The following is a 17,048-nucleotide window of genomic DNA, read 5'->3' as shown; positions in this document are numbered from 1 at the left end:
CTTTACAGTCCCTCAAATCAGAATCACAAGTGTAATAATGTTTCCCTTCTTATCCAACATTACTGTTGTGAGTTTAAAGACACCCAAAGTCTTTATATATTTCAACTTTGAATATTCCCTAGAGAAGTGTCACCGCTGTTCAAGAAACTGTTCCAAGTATAGTGCTTCAATGTGCTGCTCATGAGCTAATTATAATGCTGAGCGTGAAAAACTCTATCATCAGTAAAACCTATAGATTTGACATGGCTGAAAAGTCTCTTGGTGGGATTTGTAACATTGTTTGAAATTCAGGATTGAAGGAAGAAGTCACAATCTTTTAATAAACGACCTTTGATTATTCTGGAAGAGGAGTTCAGATCTTACCCTCCCAGAGAAGTCTTCGGTAATTAACAGTTTGCAGGTTTAGGATGTAGGAGTTGTCATTTTCTTCTGTGGTATAGCCACTAGTGTTATCTTCATCTATGCTCCTTCAAGCAACCCTCACAAAACTCAGTGGGTTACACACAAACAAAAGACAGAAAAACAGGAGGAATGGGTGGGGTTGGGAGGAAGAAGAGGTTAAGAAAGCAACAGAGAATAAAAACGATCAAAATATATTCTATACATGTATAAAATCAATGTGTTTTGTTAATTTTTAAGAAATTATACATTCTATCAAGTAGACCAAGAAGACCAAAGACCTTTAAACTCTTTACATATTTAATCTTATTTTTTTTAATACTTAAAGCCTGTACTGGGATAGGAAGAAGAAAAGTCCCAATATTAGCCTAATACAACCATCTGAAAGTTGACTTTGATCACATCTCCACCATTAGTACAGGTCAGAGTCAAGGGTGATAAGGGCAAAAGGGCAAAACTGCAATTCTACTGAGATAAAATCTTTCCAGCTTTTCCAAATATCAGAGGCAAACCATCTAAAAAGGTTAACACTAACGACACTGACCACTGAAAAATGAGTTCAGGTGCCCCTCTGCCCACACTCCAGCCTTTGCAATAATCATAATAAATGTCTGCTTCCTGTGGCTAAACAACTGGGAAATAACAAAAATAATTTACAGTAATAGACATTTATAATACAGCCACACAAGGAAAGAAATGAAGTGGCATTTCAAAAGCTTGGGAAATTTTGAGGATTTCAATCAAAGGTTCTTGGGAACAACCAACTAGAACCAAAAAGACAGTCTAAAAGTTGTGTGTTCAAATGTCTGTAGGGATGATATTTCAGGATGTCTTTGTTTTCATGTATATAACCTGACTTAATCCTAAATATATACAATGTGCTAGGGCCAAATCAGTTGTCAGCTCATCATAAAAAATACCAGCCAACGTAAGATACTAATTATTCATATTAAGACCCACACAAGAGACAGGGTGATGTTTTTTGTTTTGTTTGTTTGTTTGTTTTTGTTTCTGGTTTTTTTGTTGTTGTTGTTTTTCAGAAAATGGTTATGAATTTTTCAAGGGTTACACATGCTCTTTTTTTTTAAATTTTTTTAATATTAGTTACAGTTTAGTAACTTTGTGTCCCAGCTGTATCCCCTCCCTCATTCCCTCCTAATCCCACCCTCTCTCCCTCATCTTCTCCCTGCCCCTTTCCAAGTCCACTGATAGAGGAGGACCTCCTCCCCTTCCATCTGAGCCTAGCTTATCAGGTATCTTCAGGCCTAGCTGCAAAGTCATCCTCTGTGGCCTAGCAGGGCTGCTCCTCCCTTGGGGATGGGGGAGAGGTCAAAGAGCCAGCCATCAAGTTCATGTCAGAAATACTCCCTGTTCCCCTTGCTAGGAAACCCAGTTGGATACTGAGCTACCATGGGCTACATCCGAGCAGGAGTTCTAGGTTATATCGTACATGGTCCTTGGTTGGAGTATCAGTCTCAGAAAAGACCCCTGTGCCCAGATTTTTTGGTTCTGTTGCTCTCCTTGTGGAGCTTCTGTCTCCTCCAGGTCTTTCTATCTCCCCTTTCTTTCATAAGTATCTCTGCACTCTGCCCAAAGTTTCGTTATGAGCCTCAGCATCTGCTTTGATACCCTGCTGGGTAGAGTCTTTCAGAGGCCCTCTGTGGTAGGCTCCTGTCCTGTTTCCTGTTTTCTTCCTCTTCCAATGTCTCTCCTGTTTGCCTTTAGGAATGAGGACTGATCATCTTACCCTGGGTCCTGTTTCTAACATGGACTCTATTGCCTGCTTTTGGATAGCTTCCCCCTGGCAGGGCTGCCTTGCCTGGCCTCAGGAGATGAAGACATGTGCAGTCCTGATGTGACTTGATGAGCTGGGAATTGTTAATATTGGGCAAGGGGCTTTCCTTTTCTGGAGAAAAAGAGAAAGAGGAAGGGGGAAGAAGGGGATTTGGGAGGGGGGGCTGGGCGGAGGGGAGAGAAGGAGCACTTTTGGGATGTACAATAAATACACTACAATAAAATAAAATAACCCAAACCAAACCAAGCAAACCAAACCCTTCTTAAAGCTCTGAAATCATCCCAAGGCAGTTGGGGAAAAAAATGCAAACTCCTAACTAAGATCTACAAGATCAACTCATGATTTTGCCACGTGAATCTTCTCTGTATCTTGGATATTATTTTCCACTTTCTATTCTCTTTTCTTGATAACAGAGATTTCTTTCCAAATAAAGAACTTTGGAAGTCGTCACTCTGCAAGTTCTTCACATGGCTGCCTGCAAAATTAGGGCCTCATCATTTAAGAGAACCATGTGCAAGCATCAACATTTTCAAGCAACTTCCCATGAGCATCACAACCAAAGTAATTCTTTACTAGCAAAGCTACAGTTCTCTATCATATTGCACTGCTTATACCTGCCACATCATTTACCACAATCTCAAATTAGCTTGTCTATTTTTAACTCTTTGTTTTTGCACAATAAAATATTAATACAAGGCATCTTATTTAAATACTTCATTCTAAAACCCCTGGATAATGTCTGGTATATAATTAATATCTTATTAACATATTAAAACTATGAGTAAGTAGAACATAGAGTCATGCGCCTTTAGAAATCATGACCACTGTTCCAGAGAGTTGGCTCAGTGGTTAAAACCACTTCCTGTTCTTGCAGAGGACCCAAGTTCAATTCCCAGTAAATGCCATGTGGTCATTCTTATCTGTCTGTAACTACAGTCATACTAAATCTGATGCCCATTTCTGAGATTTGTGGGTTCCATAGATGGAGGCTGTGAACATACATACATGGAGACAAAACTTTTAATTTGACCGCTATTATCAATAGAAAGCATATAGATTGGTTTATCAAATACTGTACCAGAACATTTGTTTATTAAATGTTATTATTTCTGTTGCAGTGTTGGTGTTACACTATGGAATAGTGAGTACCTACCATATCTAGAATAACTAGACCTGGAAGGCCTGTCCGTCTTTGAATGAAAAAAACAGGTCTGCTTCCAATTGCACACAAAGCTGAACTACTGAGGCCCAAAGACTTCATTCTACAGCAAATTCAACTTTTCCTCTGTGTCTTGGCCATGTTCCTACAACCACCCCTAACACCTGAATATCCCTTTTTCATTATCACTGGTCACCTATAGACCTACATGGAGATTATTTCTAGATACTCTTGAACTGGACTTGATCTGTAGGCTCTTTTCTTTATGCACCATCTCAGATGAGTTATATCAAATTTTGATGACTTTAAACTGCTTAGCAGGGAAGTCTTAACAAAAGTCAGACCAAAGATCTTGACACACTTAGTAAATAAAATATTTATAGATAAATTTAGAAATACTACTAAACATTCACACATTGAATCCCACACATGGGAAAATTCAACATCACACTTTCACGAATGGACCTGTCATTGAGATGGAAACCAAACAGAGAAATAATGAAACTAACAAATGTTGTGAATCAAATTACCTTACTATATATCACAGAACATTCTATCTAAACACAAAAGACTAAACATTCTTCGCAGGACCTCATGGAACCTTCTCAGTCACAAAACAAGCCTCAATAAATGTAAGATAATTGAAATAACCCCTGTGTCATATCATACTACCATGGATTAAAGCTAGACTTCAACAAAAAGAGAAACAACAAAAAGGGCTGGATTGATTTCCAAAGTGGTTGTACAAGTTTACATTGGAGCAGTGGAGGAGGGTTCCCTTTTCTCCATATCCTCTCCGGCATATGTTGTCCCTTGAGTTTTTGATGTTAGCCATTTTGAGGGGTGTAAACTGAAATTTCAGGGTTGTTTTGATTTGCATCTCCCTGACGACTAAGGTGGTTAAATATTTTTAAGCATTTTTCTGCCATGCCATATTCCTCTACTGAGAATTCTCTGTTTAGCTCTATACTCCATTTTTTATTAATTTGATTACTTGGTTGGTTGATATTTAACTAACTAAGTTCATTATATATTCTGGATATTAGATATCTGTCAGATATAGGGTTGGTAAAGATACTTTCCCAATCTGTAGGCTGTCTTTTTGTTCTGATGACACTGTCCTTGGCTTTACGGAAGCTTTTAGTTTCATGAGGTCCCACTTATTGATTGTTAATTTTAGAGCTTGGGCTGTTGGTGTTCTGTTCAGGGAGTTGTCTCTTGTGCCAATGAGGTGGCTGTTCCCCACTTTTTCTTCTAGGGAAGATGTTCAATCCTCATTCAGAAGGAAAAATGTGATAGTCATTGGAAGCAGGAGAAGACAGGGAACAGGACAAGAACCTACCACAGACTGCTTCTGAAAGATTATATTGATCAAGGTATGAAAGCAGAGGCTGAGACTCATAGCCAAACTTTGGGCAGAATGCACAGAATTTTATGAAAGAAAGGGGAGATAGAGAGACATGGAGATAGGAGCTCCAAAAGGAGACTAACAAAGTCAAAATAAAACTGAGCCCTGGGGCCCCTGAAGAGAATGATACCCCAACCAAGGACAAGGCATGGAGAGGACCTAAAACCCTGGCTCAGATATATCCCATAGACTCAGTCTCCAAGTGGGATCCAAAGTAAGGGCAACATGGGCTGTCTCTGACATGAACTCAGTGGCTGGCTCTCTGATCACATTCCCCTGGGGGGTGTAGCCTTGCCAGTCCATAAAGGAAGACAAGGCAATCAGTCCTGGTGAAACCTGGTAGGCTGAGGTCAAATAGAAGGTGAGAAGGATCACCCTTATCAGTGAACTATGGAAAGGGCATAAGGGGAGAAGAGGAAGGGTGGGTGGGTTTGGGAAGAGATGAGGAGTGGGCCACAGAAGGAATACAAATTGAATAAATTTTAAAAAATTATAATGATAATAAAAAAGGAAAAAAAAGAAAAAAAACTGAAAGACTTTCTAGAATTAAATGAAAATAAAGGCATGACATGCCCAAACTTATAGGACACAATGAAAGAAGTATTAAGAGGAAAGTTCATGGCACTGTCTTCATAAAGAAAATGGAGAGGTCTTGTACTAAGAACTTAGAAGAATTCATGCTTTAGAACAAATATAACCAAACACACCCAAGATGAGTACATAGCAAGAAATAATCAAACTTGGGGATAAAATTAATAAATTAGAAACAATGAGAACAATACAAAGAATAAATGAAACCAAAAGCTGGTTCTTTGAGAAAATCAACATGATAGACAAACTTTAGGCAAACTAACTAAAACAATCGTTAGGTTTTACTTCAAAAACCTGTACCCCTCTTAATTAGAAAATATAAACAAAATGTATGATTTTATTGGTAAATATCACTTACCAAATTTAAATGACTATCCGGTAAACAATACAAATAGACCTCTAACGTCTAAGGAAATAGCAGCAGTCATTAAAATCTCCCAATCAAAAACAAACATACAGAAAGCCTAGGGCCAAATGATTTTACTACCAAATTTCACCATACTTTCAAAGAAGAGCTCATACCAATACTCTTCTATTTTCATTCTTCCCCATGCAGCCATCCAGTTAGACAAGCAACGTTTATTGAATATGCTATCTTTTTTTGTTGTTGTTGTTTTCATTTTAAGGTTTTGGCTACTTTGTCAAAAAGCAAATGTCTTTCAGTGTCTGGCTATGGATCTGTGGGTCTCTTTGTTTGTTCCCATCTGCTTCAGGAGGAAACGTCTATGATGATGGAATGCGCTTTAAGTCATATCAGATATTGGTTGTTTTTTTCCACAGACTTTGTGCCACCGTTGCTATAGCGTATTTTGATGGCAGGACAGAATTTTAGATCAAAGAGTTTGTGGATTTCTTGATTTTTACATTTATCTTTTGATAGCCTACAGTGTACATTCCCATACCAAAGACACTAGAATTAAGGGGTGAAGGTCCTATGTAGGTACCAACTTGACCTCTTCATGTTTAAGAGATTGTGTCGCTTTTTTGGCCTTGTTGTCAGTTTGTGGAGAGCAACTTGTTGTCTTGGCAACAGCCTGGGTTGTTTTAGGATTTCCATGAGACCCTTTGACCAAAAATTCAATTGGATGTTACTAAACCCAGTACAAGAGATTCTTTTTGTTTGGTTGGTTTTTATTTTGACAAGAGATGGCCAACTGGGACTCCATCTCTCCCATAACTTAGAAACTTCATTAGGATTGTCCTCATATATTTTAGTGAGTTTCTACTACAGTAGGTTTTCTGGACAAATACTTAACAATGTTTTCTTTGATAATATAGAATGAGAGCAAAGATAATTTAAAGATAAAGACTATGAAACTTTTCAGGTGTATCTCCTGGTGCATAAGACACAGAAAAATAACAGCATTTCTAAAATTGCCACCCACATAAGACTTCCTAGAAACAAACACCAAAATATAAAAATCTCCTTTCAACTAATGGCTGCAATTTCTGTGTAACTAGCCTGTAAAGTCTCAGACAGACTTACTTCTCTTATTCATACATGCAAATGCATATTTTATTATCTATTATCTATCTATCTACCTATATATCACAAAGACAATGGATAGGCTTTGAAGATTAAGCTGATAAAGAAATATTAACTTCAATATTTTTCTTAATGAGGAAGCTGTTTAAACCTGAATAATGTCAGCCTCAAAATTCAATGATAGAATCAAAAAAGAGGAAGAACAATGTGTTTCCTACTCCGGTCACAGAGTTCATATTTTGCAATTCCACGAGTCCAGATATCACAAATTCTTCATTTAATCAACCTCATGTAGGCTATATTAAAAATTCTGCTGAAGAGTTTTCAATCCTTGCCTGGGGGCATTGGAAGAAGCAGGTTTAACTTGTGATTTGTTATTAAAATGAAATTTGACTACTTTATGCATGTTAAGCATATGAAAGTAAGCCAACTCTATATTACCTAATGGGTACATGCAGATGTGTACACATATTAATATTATTTTCACTTGTTCACTAAAAGTTGGGTTCAGTTACTACTATGTTTTGATCACGGTAAGAGGTAATTAAGAAAAAAGATGGGGGGCTCCAAGATGGTGGCAACCAGTGCACGCCGTTTCTGAAGGGCAGAAGATCTGAAAATCCAAAACTGCTGAGTGAATGGGCAGCTGAAGCCAGACCTTTGACTTTGAGGGTTCCTGGGCTAGATGGGACAACCCAGGAACTGGAACAGATGGGATCCAGGTGCCCCCACTCCTGTGGACATCTCTGGCATCTGAGAGTGGCCTCTAAGAGTGCACCTTTGCGCTGGGAGCTCATAACCTTAGGTACAGGGTGACTCCTTACTCTAAAGGCCACACAGGGGACCCAAATCTGAGGGGAAAAAAACTGTGGGCTCTCTGAGCTTACCGCTTATGCCTCCCAGTGAGTTTACAGGCTTTCTGAGCTTCCTATGCCAGCCTGCAAGCAGGCCCTCTGTGTTTTCCACATATGCCTACCAGTGAGTGCTTCTGCTAGAGTGTGCATACAGAGCCCCAGATTGGGGTACCCTTTACTCTAGCAGCCAGACATCGAATCCTTCCCACCCACTCCCCAGCTGTGGGCAACATAGGGATCTCTTGAAGAGCTTTCTCAACATCGAAGCCCCTGTTCTGTGGGTATCCCAGTGGAGTGCAGTCAATCAATCCCTGGAACATAGATGGTGCAGCTCAGGCAGATCTAAACTCTTGGAGCACAATACGAAGATAGGCCAGTGGGTCACTGAATAATTCAGGGCACTGCTCATGCACACTGTGCCAGAGAAATGTGCCAGCACACCCACCTGTGCTTGAGTTCCTCTCTCATACTCTACCCTTCCATACAGGCACACCTCCACACGCACTCTGTACTTGGACACTTGAGCCTGCAAACTTCCTCCATTACTTGCACCTGAAACCCCAACACCTACTTCCAAACCAGTGGACCACTTTCATCTTCCTGAAGAATAATGCAGATTCCAGAGACAGACAGACTCAGTCTGCAGTACAGGCTCCAGGAACAAACAGCAAAGACTACTGACCATCAAATGGCTAGAGGCATGGTGAAGAACATATCCAACAAAAAATCAGGACATCATGGCTTCACCCTCAAAATCAATGGATATTTTAACTCATTGGAAACACAAGGAAATGATTTTTAAGCTATACTTATAGAGTTATTAGAGGCACATAAAGAGGAAACAAACAAAATTCTCAAAGAATTAGCCACAGAAATAGAGGCACATAAAGAGGAAATTAATAAAAAAAATTAGCTGCCATCATGGAAAGGCAGGAATCCACATTCAAACAGATGAAGGAAATGATGCAAGACATGAAAACAGAATTAGAATCAATAATAAACACAAGCAGAGAAAACCCTGGGACTGGAGAACTTAGAGAAAAAAATCAAGAACCACAAAGGTAAGCATCACCAAAAGAATACAAGAGATGGAAGAATTTCAAGCACTGAAGGTGCAATTGCAGAAACTGATATATCTCTCAAAGAAAAAGTAAAATCAGAAAAGTCCCAAACACAAAACATCCAAGCAATCAAGGACACCATCAAAAGACTAAATATAAAATAATAGGAATAGACAAAAAAGAAGATTCCAGGCTCCAAGGTCCAGAAAATACTTTCAAGAAAATCATAGAAGAATTTTTTTTCCAATTTAAAGAAAGAGATGTCCTTAAACATACAAGAGCCCTACAGAACAACAAATAGACTAGACCAGAAAAAAAATTCCTCATGCCACATAATAGTCAAAATACTAAATCTACAGAACAAAGAAAAAATATTCAAAGCAGCAAGGGAAAAATGCCAAGTAACAGACAAAGATAGAACTATCAAAATCACGTCAGACTTCTCAATGGAAACCATGAAAGATGGAAGGGCCTGGACATATGTCATGCAGACTCTAAGAGAATAGAGATGAAAAACAAGACTACTATACCCAACAAACTTTCAATCAATATATATGGAGAAAACAAAATATTCCATTAAAAACTAAACTTAAACAATATCTACACAGCAATCCAGACCTACAGAAGATACTAGAAGAAAAACTCCAATCTAACCAAATCAACTACAGCCAAGAAAACACAGGACATAGATAACCTCAAAACAAAAATAAAAAAAAAAAACAAGTACACAAACAGACTATCACCACCAACTCCACAATGAAAGGAACTAATATCCATAGATCACTATTATCTATCAACATGGATGGACTTAACCCTCAAAAAAAAAAAAAAAGACACAGACTAACAGAATGGTTGTGAAAATAGGATCCAACTTTCTGCTGCAACAAAGAACCACACTTCTGCAACAATGACAGACACTACATCACAGTAAAGGGCTGAAAAAGGGTTTTCAATCAAAAGGACCCAGAAAACAAGCTGGAGTTGCTATCCTATTATCTAATAAAATAAACTTTCAACCAAAACTGATAAAAAAAGATGAGGAGGGGCACTCCATTGTCATCAAAGGAAAAATCCACCAGGAGGATGTCACAATCCTGAACATCTATTCCTAAAATACAAGAGCACCTGCATTAATAAATGAAACACTATTTAATCACACATTGATCCCAACACCTTACTAGTGGGAGATATCAACCAGACCTTCAAAGAAGAGCTGATGCCAATACTCATTAAACTATTCCACAAAATAAAAACAGAAGGAATATTACCAAACTCATTCTATGAGGCCACCATCACATTGATAGCTAAACCACACAAAAACCCAACAAAAAGGAGAATTTCAGACCTATTTATGAACATTGATGTAAAAATACTCAAGAAAATACTCACCAACAAATCTAAGAACACAACAAAGCTATATCCACCATGACCAAGTAGGCTTCATTCCAGGCATGCAGGGGGGTTCAACATACAGAAATCCATCAATGTCATCCACCACAGAAACAAACAAAAGGAAAAATAATCACATGATCATCTCCTTAGATGCTGATAAAGCATTTGACAAAATCCAATACCCATTCATGTTTAACATTTTGGAAAGACCAGGGATAAAAGGCACATACCTAAACATACTAAAGACAGTATAAAGAAAACCTATATAGCCATCAAACTAAATAGAGAGAAACTTAAATCAATCGCACTGAAGTCAGGGATAAGGCAAGACTGCACACTCTCTCCATATCTCAACATAGTTCGTAAAGTCCTAGCTAAAGCAATAAGACACCTAAAAGAGATCAAAGGGATACAAATCATGAAGGAAGAAGTCAAAGTATCACTATTTGTAGGTGATATGATAGTATACATAAGTGACCCCAAAAATTCATCCAGAGAACTCCTTCAGCTGATAAACACCTTCAGCAAAGTGGCTAGATACAAAATTAACTCAAAAAACTCAGAAACCCTCCTGCATACCACAGAAAAAAAGGCTGAGAAAGACATTAGGGAAACAACACCCTTCACAGTTGCCACTAATAATATAAATAATCTTGGTGTGACTCTAACCAAGCAAGTGAAAGACCTGTTTGAAAAAACTTCAAGTCTCTGAAGAAAAAAATTGAAGAAGATATCAGAAGAGAGAAAGATCTCCTGTGCTCATGGATTGGTAAGATTAACATAATGAAAATGGCCATCCTGGCAAAAGCAATCTACAGATTCAATGCAATTCTCATCAAAATATGAACACAATTCTTTATAGAACTTGAAAGATCAATTCCCAACTTCATTTGAAAAAGCAACAACAACAAAAACAAAAAACAAACAAACAAACAAAAAAAACGCAGAGCTAAAACAATCCTGTACAATAACAGATCTTCTGGAGGAATCTTCATCCATGATCTCAAGCTACACTACAGAGCAATAATAATAAAAACTGCATGGTACTGGCATAGAAACAGAATGGAGGATCAATAGAATCAAATAGAAGACCCAGAAATAAACTCCCACACATATGGATACTTGAATTTTGACAAAGGCAAAAACCATACAGGGAAAAAAGACAGCATCTTCAACAAATAATGCTGGTCTAACTGAATGGCTACATGTAAAAAATGCAAATAGATTCATATTTATCACCCTGCACATAACTAAAGTCCAAGTGGATCAAAGACCTCAACATAAAACCCACACACACTAAATAGGTTAGGAAAAAAAAAGTGGGAAAGAGCATTGAACTCATTGGCACAGGAGACAACTTCATGAACAGAACACCAACAGAACTGGCTCTAAGATCAACAATCAATAAATGTGACCTCACGAAACTGAAAAGCTTCTATAAAGCAAAGACACTGTCATCAGAACAAAATGACAGCCTACGGACTGGGAAAGGATGTTCACCAACCTGATGTCTGACAGAGGGCTAATATCTAGAATATATAAAGAACTAAAGAAGTTAAACACCAACAAACCAAGTAATCCAATTAAAAAATGGGATACAGAGCTAAACAAAGAATCCTCAATGGAGGAATATCGAATGGCAGAGAAACACCTAAAGAGATGCTCAAAGTCTTTAGTTGTCAGGGAAATGCAATCAAAGATAACCCTGATATTTCAACTTAAACCCATCAGAATGGCTAAGATCAAAATGTCAAATGACAATACATGCTGGAGAGGATGTGGTGAAAGGGGAACCCTCCTTCTTTGCTGGTGGGACTGTAAACTTTTTCAACCACTTTGGAAATCAATCTTGTGCTTTCTCAGAAAATTAGGAATAGTGTTACCTCAAGATCCAGCTATACCATTCCTAGGCATATATCCAAAATATTCTCAACTATACAATAAGGACATTTGCTCAGCCATGTTTGTAACAGCACTATTCATAATAGCCAGAATCTGGAAACAACATAGATGTCCCTCAACAGAGGAATGGATACAGAATTTGTGATACATTTACACAATGGATTACTATTCAGCTAATAAAAACAAGGAAATCATGAAAGTTGAAGGCAAATGGATGGAAGTAGAAAAGATCATCTAGAGTGAGGTAACCCAGAAATAGAAAGACACACATGGTATATACTCAATCATAAGTGGTTATTAGACATATAATATAGGATATCCATACTAAAATCTATACTCCTTAAATAAGCTAAATAACAAGGAAGACCCTAGGGAAGATGCCTAATCCTTATTCAGAAAGGAAAACATGATAGACTTTGGAATCAGGAGAAGACAAGGAACAGGACAGGAGCCTACCACAGACAGTAGGCTGAAAGACTCTACTGATTGAGTTATGGAAGCAGATGCAGAGACTTAGAGCCAAACTTTGGGAAAAGTGCAGGGAATCTTAGGAAAGAAGGAGGAGATAGAAAGACCTGGAGGGGACAGGAGCTCCAAAAGGAGACCAATGGAGCCATAAAAACTGAGCCCTGGGGGCCCTGAAGAGAATGATATCCCAATCAAGGACAATGCATGAAGAGGACCTAAAACCCTGGCTCAGACATATCCCAAGTACTTCTCAGTTCCAAGTGGGAACCCTAGTAAAGGGAACAGGGGCCGTCTCTGACATGAACTCAGTGAATGGCTCTCTGATCACCTCTCTTTGCGGGGGGTGGGGGGTGCAGCTTTGCCAGTCCAAAGAGGAAGACAATGCAACCAGTCCTGATGAGACCTGATAGGCTAGGTTCAAATAGAAAGGGAGGAGAACCTTCCTAACAGTGGACTAGGAAAGGGGCATGGGGGAGAAGAGGGAGGGACAGTGTAATTGAGAGGAGATGAAGGAGGGGGCCACAGCTGGGATACAAATTGAATAAATGATAATAATACAAAAGGAAAAAAGAGAAGAGACATAGCTATTAATAGCCTAATGTCTAAAATATTGAATATGTAAGTGTGTATGTATATATGTGTGTGATGTTCTCCAAGTATTTTGTACACATTTGAAATTATTGTTTAAGTCATGTATGTTTATTTACTAACATCCAGAGAAATGAGTATTTATCTCTGAATGAGTAGATAAGAGTCACAGAGCCTTTAAGTTGTTTACAGTCTGTGAAGAAACAATAATATGAACAATTTAAATTTTTTATAAACCTGGGCAGTAGAAGCGAAGAACATCATGAATTCCTTTTTCTTTTCTTTTTCTTGCTTTTTTAAAATTACTGTTATTTCTTACAATTTATTCACTTTATATCCCGAATGTGGCCCTTCCCTCATCTCCTTTCAATCCCACATTCCCTCCCTCTTCTCCCCGTATTCCCCTTCTCCAGTCCACCAATAAGGACTAAGACTTCTGACTCTGAATTTTTCTCCTTTTTCTTATACTGCTTGCTTTAAAAAACCCTGGAATTTTAAATTCTATGTCTCCCCTTTGAGATGTAAGTCTTGGCATTGCTCCCTGGTCGCTCTGTAGCTGAGCAGGCTTGATGGTCTGTGTGCTGTGGTCTGAGTGCGGCTGCTGTGTGCTCTGAGGGGTTTCAGGCGAGTTCCAAAGTCGCAACAAGGAGATCATCCTATGATGTATGTGAAGGTGTATTCTATGAACTGAGAACTCTCTAAAGGACTTGCAACATTCCTTACATCTGTATACCTTCTTTCTGGGGTAAATTCTCTTATGCCTAGTGAGGCATGAAAAGCTGTTGAAACACATTCCAGTCTCTCTCCAGTAAACATTCTCTTATGTCTGGTTAAATCTCGCTTTTCTCAGCGCAGACCTAACTGCCTGGGGCCTGCAGCCACTGAGGCTGAGCCCCAAGTCCTTTATCGGCAAAGGCCAGCAGTACTGTGTCTCGGAGCCCCAGATTCACGCGCGGCAGCTGCACCATCCTCCCAGGGCCCGAGTCTGCTAGACGCCATACTAGCTCCGCAGGATCGCGATCACTGACGGTACGGCCCGCCCAATACCACAGTGACAGAGAATACGCTATATACTCACCAAAACCAGACAGAAACGCCATACAAGCTAGACACACCAGGCGCTGGGCCTCCGAAGCTTGGAGAGCAAAGTAAAGAGACCCCAGGACTTCCCAGAAAGCATCTGGACTAGCAACCCAGTCTCCAGTTACAGCGGGACTTTCTAACCTGGCGGCGGAGCAGCACTGAGCTGGTGGGGCACATCAGCCCTCCAGTTTAAGACTAACCAGGGCCAAACCAGAGAACAGAAAGGCTGGTTACCCCGATTCCCACTGACGTGACCACCCTGAAATCTCCAGCTGCAGCAAGACCTCATAACCTGGCAGTGACAGCAGCACGGAACTGGCGGAGCACATCAAAGAAGCAGGGCCAAACCAGAGAGCAGACAGCCCAGATACGCCGATCTCTGCCAAGTGTCCTGCCTGTACAGCTAGTCCTCAGCATACGCTAAGGACACGGGACCTCTCTCAACTTCCTGAAGAATTCTCCAGACTCGAGAGAGAGACAGTACCAGTCTGATCGGCTGAATCCAAAAACAAACAGGGAAGGTCTCAGATAAGCCAATGGCCAGGGGTAGGCGAAAGAACATTTCCAACATAAATCAGGACATCATGACTTCACCAGCAAACCCCAAAATCGATGGATATTCCAATTCATCAGAAGCACAGGAAAATGACCTTAAAGCCATGCTTGCTCAATTATTTGAGGCTCATAAGGAGGAAATGAACAAATCTTTCAAAGAGATGGCCAGTCAATTGGAGGTAAAGAAAGAAGAAATAGACAAAACCCTTAAAGAAACACAGGCAAACATAGCCAAACAAATAGAGGCACAAGTAGAGAAGAAATTAGTGGCATACAAAAAGGAAATGAACAAAGAAATAGAGTCCATCGTAGAGAGACAGGAATCCAAATTCAAACACATAAAAGAAATGGTGCAAGGCATGAAAACAGAATTAGAATCAATAAAGAAAACACAAAGTGAGAAAACTCTTGAGCTGGAGAACTTGGAGAAAAGATCAGGAACCACAAAAGTAAGCATCACCAACAGAATACAAGAGATGGAAGAGAGAATCTCTGGAGCTGAAGACACACTTGCAGAAATTGATACTTCTCTCAAAGAAAAAGTAAAATCAGAAAAATTCCAATCACAAAATATCCAAGAAATCAAGGATGCTATGAAAAGACAAAATCTAAGAATAATAGGAATTGATGAAAAAGAAGACTCCAGGCTCCAAGGTCCAGAAAATATTTTCAAAAAAATCATAGAAGAAAATTTTCCCAACTTAAAGAAAGAGATGTCCATAAATATACAAGAGGCCTACAGAACACCAAATAGACTAGACCAGAAAAGAAACACATCACGTCACATCATAGTCAAAACACTAAATCTACAGAACAAAGAAAAGATATTAAAAGCAGCAAGGGAAAAAGGCCAAGTAACATATGAAGGTAGACCTATCAGAATCACACCAGACTTCTCATCAGAAACTATGAAAGCCAGAAGGGCCTGGGCAAGCATCATGGAGACTCTAAGAGATCACAAATGTCAACCCAGACTACTATACCCTGCAAAGCTTTCAATCAACATAGATGGAGAAAACAAAATATTCCATGACAAAACTAAATTTACGCAATATCTATACAGCAAACCAACCCTACAGAAGATACTAGAAGGAAAACTCCAATCCAACGAAAACGAATTCACCCAAGAAAACAGGGCATACAGATAATGTCCCAACAAAAATGAAAAGAAAACAAGCAATGAAACAAGGTAAGATCATCGACTCCATTACACAAGGAACTAACATGCATTGGTCAATATTATCTATCAATATTAATGGACTCAACTCACCAATAAAAAGACACAGGCTAACAGAATGGTTACGGAAACAGGACCCAACATTCTGTTGCATCCAAGAAACACACCTATGCAACAAAGATAAACACTACCTCAGAGTAAAGGGCTGGAAAAATGTTTTTCAAGCAAATGGTTCCAGAAAACAAGCTGGAGTAGCCATCCTAATATCTAATAAAATAGACTTTCAACCCAAGTTAATCAAAAAAGATAAGGAGGGCCACTATATTCTCATCAAAGGAAAAATCCAACAAGAGGACATCACAATTTTGAATATCTATGCCCCAAATACAAGAGCACCTACATTCGTAAATGAAACAATATTAAAGCTTAAATCATACATTGATCCTAATACCTTAATAGTGGGAGACTTCAACACCCCACTCTCATCAAGGGACAGATCAACCAGACAGACACCAAATAGGGAAATGAAAGCACTCACAGAATCCCTAAATCAAATGGACCTAATAGATGTCTACAGATCTTTTCACCCAAACTCAAAAGAGTACACCTTCTTTTCAGCACCGCATGGAACCTTCTCCAAAATAGACCATATAGTTGATCACAAAGCAAGCCTCAACAGATACAAAAGGATTGAAATAATCCCTTGTATACTATCTGACCACCATGGACTAAAGCTGGACATCAACAACAACAGAAACAACAAAAAGCCGACACGCACATGGAAACTGAACAACTTACTACTCAATGACAGCTGGGTCAAGGAAGAAATAAAGAAAGAAATTAAAGACTTTCTAGAATTCAATGAAAATGAAGGCACAACAAACCCAAATTTATGGGACACATTGAAAGCAGTGCTCAGAGGAAAATTTATAGCACTAAGTGCCTACAAGAAGAAATCTGTAACATCACATACAAACAACTTAATGGCCCAACTGAAAAACCTAGAAAAAAAAGAAGCAGATACACCCAAGAGGAGCAGAAGGCTGGAAATAATCAAAGTAAGGGCAGAAATCAATCAATTAGAAACAAATAAAATTATCCAAAGAATCAATGAAACAAAAAGCTGGTTC

This window comes from Psammomys obesus, unplaced genomic scaffold (assembly GCF_907164565.1).
Source record: "Psammomys obesus unplaced genomic scaffold, mPsaObe1.curated_primary_1811, whole genome shotgun sequence".
Taxonomy (NCBI): domain Eukaryota; kingdom Metazoa; phylum Chordata; class Mammalia; order Rodentia; family Muridae; genus Psammomys; species Psammomys obesus.
Note: the sequence above shows the minus strand (reverse complement) of the source record.